We start from the raw sequence: 6,045 nt of genomic DNA, 5'->3' as shown, positions 1-6,045 counted from the left end.
CATCTCATGCAACTTTGCTCTCTTTTAATTCCTCTCTTCCACTTCCAGAGGCACAGAGCACGTCCCTGGAAGCGTTCAGGGTCAGGATGGACAGGGCTTGGAGCAACCTGGTGTAGTGGAAGGTGTCCCTGCCACTGGGCAGGAGGTGAAATGAGGTGATTTTTTCAAGGTCCCTTCCAACCCAAACCATTCTGGGTCGTGTTTTTGGCTGATTTGCCCGCTCACACCGACAACTGTGCTGACCTGCAGGTAACTCCCAACAGCCCTCAGCCACCACACACTTACTCATCACAAAACTTTGCATGCTGAGCAGGGATTTGGTGGCACAAGGGAGCCTTTCATTCATCCTTAGCTTGGTCACAAGTCACCTCGCCCCAGATGCATTCAAAATACTTGACTGGTGAAGTAAAACTCGATGGGATTTGCCAAGATACTCCTTTAGGAATAATAAAAAAAAAAAAAATCAGCATTAACAGCAAATATTTCTGCAGCAAATCAGCGTGACCAAGTGAAGCTCAGTTCCTAGGAAAGCGTTGCAAAAGCCCCAGGACTGTGCTCACATCTGGCTCAGGTCCATCCATACACCAAAGCCAAATCAAAGCTTGGGAAATGCCTCTTTTAATTTCCTATTTAAGCCATGTCATCTGGACACATCCGTATGCATTTGTTCCTGAGGACAGGAGTCATCTGCCCTAAAAGGCAGGTATTTCATCTGAAGTGCTTTACCCAGGCAGAGAACAGGGTAATTATCATCTCATATATGTCTAACAGGGATGAGAAACTGCTGTCTGGAGGTGCTGCTTTCTCCCTTTTGGCTGTAAAGACAATTTGAGTGACTGGTGCAGCCTCAGAGCTAAATTAGATGAGCTGTATCCCCTCCCAGGCAATTCTGTGCTGGAGGAGCTGGTGTTCTGCAGCCCTCGAGCAGATCATACAGGCAAGGGACACCCACAAATCAAGCAAGTGGAAAACTCAAGCCTTTTCCTTTTGCTGTTGGTTTTACACTCAGACTGGGGGGGATCCCAGCTGGAAAAGCCCTGATCCCCCAGCAGGCACTGGTCCTGCACACAGGGAAGCCCACCCTGGGCTGGCAGGGAGGGAACACAACAGCCAAAAACACTGAGGAGGGGGCTGGGACAGCACCTGGAGCTGAGTCAATACCTGACCAGGACCCCAGATTTTCTGGTTGGTCTTGGCCACGTCACTGCCTTTCTGTGACTCAGTTTCTCCACCTCTAAAGTGCAGATGAGGCTCCTGACCTCCTTTGCTGATCACTGCTAGAGGGACTGATGAAAAGAACCCCAACCCTGACACACAGGTGTTACTACTCACTAAATAAAGGCATTTTACAACCTAAAAAAGGCCCAGCCCTGCCACCTTCCCCAAGCTGAGCACAGTAAAAAGAGATACCTCAGACATCACTTAAAAAAAAACAAAGAGCTGAAGGGAAAATCTAAACTCAGCCAGCATTTTCTGTTTAAAATAACGTTTCAGAGCTGTTCAGCACAATAATGCTCCACTAAAACAGAGCTACCAAACACTTAAGTACATCTTGCATTTGAGGGCACTTTACAAAACATTATCCACACTATCCTGAGCCATTTCCCAGGTGAGACAGACTGAAAACCGGTGGATTCCCTGCCAGCCAAGCCCCAAGCCTGTAATTTCTCTATATTTCTTAACTTAACTGACTTTATTCTGATGTGCACCCAGAGGGTGGTTGGGCTGGTTCTCAGCAGCACTTGAACAATGTCCCCTGTAAATCAAAGTCAGGGGCATTTTCCCAAGAGGAAGGTGGGTGAGAGGTGAGGCTGAGTTTTCCTGCAGCATTAAGTGCCCCAGGACTGGAGGTGTGAGGTGAAACTCTGCCCACGGCCGGGGACACGCTCGGCGTTGGCGTAGGGAGGTGATGCCAGGGGTGGGAGGCTCTGATGAGGGAGCAGAGGCTCCTTCCTCTCTTTAAAAGCCAGTAAAAACATCTGGCTGGGGCACCTCTGCCACCTTCCAAGGCTCTGGAGGGGAAGTGGCTTGCGAAGGGAACGTCATTCCAAAGGAATGGCAACACGAGTCCCCTCCAGTCCCTGTGTCCAGACCTACAACAACTTCCTCTTCCTGCAAGTGCCAGGGGAGTTCTTTCCTCCTGATTTCTGTCCCATGGCAGAAGCAGAAGCAGCTCACATTACAGTGCACAACCAAAATTCCTGCTCTTTCAGACACAGGAGGGAACTGGCACTGTGGATTCCCCGCGCTCCTCGTGCCAAGGCCCAACACCAGCACTGGCACCTCATCCACCTCTGCCTTTTCCCCCCAGATTCCTCCTGTCCCACCTGTCCCACCCTAGACTGGCTGCCCTGAGTGCTTCACTCAGGGATACACATCCCAAGGATGCTCTGGGGCCCTGGTGGTGGGAATGGAGACGTTACCAAGCCCCTTCACGTGGCTTTGACAAATACAAAACAAGTTTTTCTTGACCCCAGGTATTTTCTGTGCAAGGCCAAGTGCAGGTAAGACCTCACACAGCTCCAAGCTGTGCAGCAAAACCCATGTGACTCTCAAATTCCACAGGCAAAATGCTGTTTGCAGCTTCATATCAGAGCTCAAACATCCCAGTTGTGTAACACCTCCAACTGTTTCAAGGCCATTTTCTCTGACCCCAGAAGCCTCCTCTGAATTTTACTCAAGGACAAAAATGTGACCATCACACCGGTGATGGCAGAGGATGGAATTTCCAGGGGATAGAATTTCAGAAGGAAATAGAAACGAAAAAAAAAATAAAATAGAGATCGTCTGAACTATCTCAGCAGGCAGGAGGAGTTGGGCAGAGAATCCTCTGTGTCCCTCCTCATCTTTTAAACAAGCCAACAGAATTCCATGGATATTGATGTGCATTGATACAGAATGGGATTTTGAGAGCTGCAGGGCTTGGAGCAGCCTGTGGAAGGTGTCCCTGCCCACGGCAGGGGGTGGAACTGGATGAGCTCTAAGGTCCCTTCCAACCCAAACCCTTCTGGGATTCTGTGATGCTGGGATTGCTCCAAGCATAACACACATACCATGTGTTTTACAACCTGTCTGCTCCCTGCCCTGTGTTTGCAGAGATGCTCTGGGGTAAACACACCCCTGCTCACTGTCCATTTTCTCCTCCCACCCGTCCAGCTTTGGCCCAGACTCACATCCCTCTTGTAAACACCCCTTTTCCTCCTGCCTCCATCCCAAGGAGTTCTCCTGCCTCTCTCCAGGCTGTGATGTCTGTCAGGAAGGAGCTTGGGTGTGTTCTAAAGGAGCAGATCCTGATTCCAAACCACAGGCTGGCCCTGCAAGTTCCTGCTGCACCAAACCAGAGCACATCAGATAACATTTTAAAACGTCTTTTAAAAATGTCTCTTTTTCTTTTTTTAGCCCTTAGAATGATCAAAGCCTCGAGACAGCAGCTGTTTGAAGGGAAGACTAGAATTTACAACCCCCTATAAATCATTTATGATTGCAAATGAAATGCTGGCAATAGAACCACGTTTAAAGAAGAAAGTTACTCCGTGTTCCTGTACCAACTTCCAGTCCCTGATTGGTACCTTTGCAAAGCCCCAGGAAGTTACAGAGAGGAAGATTAATTTTCCTTACTGTTTTTATACCAGTATGAATTCAGGAATGGTTCACATTAGTAGCACTAGGAAGCAGGAAGATAAAATATTCAGGAGAGTGAGATAATTCTGGAAGCTGTGACTTGCCTGTGGCTTGTTTTCCTCCTCAGGGACAGCTGTTCTTCAAGTGGTGTGAAGAAATAAAAGATATATTGAAACACATATTTGAAATTATGTACTTAACCCATGTTACCTCTTTGTGGCCACACAAAACTCACCTCAGCAGTGCATCAGCTTCAAAAGGCTGAGGGAAGCCCAAATCCAGAACGTGCAATTCCCTGCTCACAGAAGGTGAATGCTCAGACAAGGAGTGGTTTACAGCCAATGCCTAAATTACCAGTGTCCAAATGCCACTTAAGCTCTGCTTTAATTTTGCCCCTGAGAGCTTTATGGAGGTGGTTGGTTCATCACTTGTGGCCTCTGAATTACAGTTTGTCATCTTTGGGTTAAACTAACGAGGGGGGAAAGATGAGATCTAGCATCGTCTTTTCCCTCTGCTGAAAGGGGATTTTCTTCTCTCTGCTGAGGAAAGAAATAGGCAATCCTCCAAACTTCTCAATGGATGGACCCAGAACACATTCCCAGCCCCTTCGACCTGCCTGCTCCTGGAGGCAGGTGGCTGCAAAGCCTGGCTTTAAGGGGTGTTTAAAGGACTAGGAAATCACACAGCTCCTCTATTGACCTGCCAGAGTGTGTGTGCCCAGCTCACCTGCAGCCCCATCCCACCTTTCAAAGGTGATTCCAGGAATTTTTCAGGTTTAAAAGCCGGGAATTGGGGAGGGAATGGCTGAGCTCAGGGAGCCGTGCGCCCTCTGCCGGCACCGCCCGCAAGCGCAGCCAGCCCGCACCATCCCGGGAGAGGCAAATTTAAGCAGTTTTAAGCAAATTTAAGCAATTAAAAGTGTACATTTACCATCCCCTCTGCGGCTTTAGGTGCTTTCCAAGCTCCCTGCTACCGTGGCTAAGCTCATTCTGCTCCACACAGGACAGGAGGCACATAAATAACAAAGTTCATCGGGCAGCAGCATCGCCTTCTCACTCCAGAATCCTTTACAAAAGATTTACACTTTTACTTCAGGTATCTGACAATCTGAGCACTGCGATCAGCAACCTGCAGCCTTCACCCACAAGAAACGTGGTCTCCCTGTGTTAAATAACAGCAAAGCATTCTCCTGGCTGCCTTTTTACTGAGCTTGCACTCAGACAGAAGAATTTAGAATGTGATCAAAGCGCGCCGCGATTCCGGCGAAGAAATGTGAGACACAACAATCGAGAAGGGACACATTCTTTTTCTAGACTGATGCTTAGAAATATTTAGCTATTTCTAGACTGATGTTTAGGAATACTAATTCATTTTTAACTCCCAAACAGGGCCCAGCTGGGGCTGTTGTGACACACCAGAGACACAAGTGACGGTTGCAGCCCTCTGGCACGGGCCCAGGGATATTCCTCTCTACACAAGCCATGTCTTGCCAAAGCAAGGCACAAGCACTTCCCTGGCAGGATTTGGTGGTGCACAAGCCCTTCTCCAGAACTGCAGCCTGAATTCCCACCTGGGTTCTATTTTTGGGAGCTTTAAATCAGGGCCAAGTGACAAAACACGAGGTGATCTCGGCCGGTTCAATACAAGTCATTTGTCAGCAGCAAACCCAGCTGAGTACTCTGTAAATTCTAAGCCGTGGTACCATCTACAGACATTTCCCAGTTCAACCCCTTTGCTATAAAACACATCCTTCAGTAGACAGATGTGCCAGTGCAAATATTCCCTGCAGAACAGGGTTATGAGGTATTTTGTTGCCAAAAATTTTCCAATTTGCATTTCTAACATTTGCCCCCAGGCAAAAGTCGTCATGATTTATAGGAGACAAACACAAAAGCTGCCCAAATGACCCAGATAACTCCCTGAATCACAGACCATTACTAAAAAGTGCAGGGTGGCTGTTTTTATGGACCTGTGAATAGCAGGATGCACATTCTTGTTTGCCACCCACCACTGGACTAGAAATCTCAGCTCCCATTTTAAACCTGTGAATGGACAGGATGAACTTTTGCTGGCCCTGTTTTCACATTTTGCAGCCCACTGGTTTTACCCACAGGTCTGATGTCGTGCAACCACATTCCTGGAAGGCATTTCCCTACTTCCAAGTCCGTTTTCTTTCTCATTTCCCCCCCCCTCCCAGTTCCAGCCTCAGCAAAGCCAAATATCCTGACTGTAACCTGCCCATCATCCTTGCTCTGGTGTGTTTTCCAGGACAAAGAGGAGGATCTCAGCTCTGGGAACACAGCAGGGGCAGATTCACCGGGTATAGCCATTCTATCCCTGCTCTTGCACACCCTGTGAAACCTCCAGCACTTCCACACACGTGAAAAGGTTTGTGTTCCAGCCCCAGGACACAACCCAGTTCTC

Source organism: Myiozetetes cayanensis, unplaced genomic scaffold, assembly GCF_022539395.1.
Source record: "Myiozetetes cayanensis isolate MyiCay16 unplaced genomic scaffold, myiCay2020 scf29, whole genome shotgun sequence".
In the NCBI taxonomy this organism is placed as follows: Eukaryota; Metazoa; Chordata; class Aves; order Passeriformes; family Tyrannidae; genus Myiozetetes; species Myiozetetes cayanensis.
Note: the sequence above shows the minus strand (reverse complement) of the source record.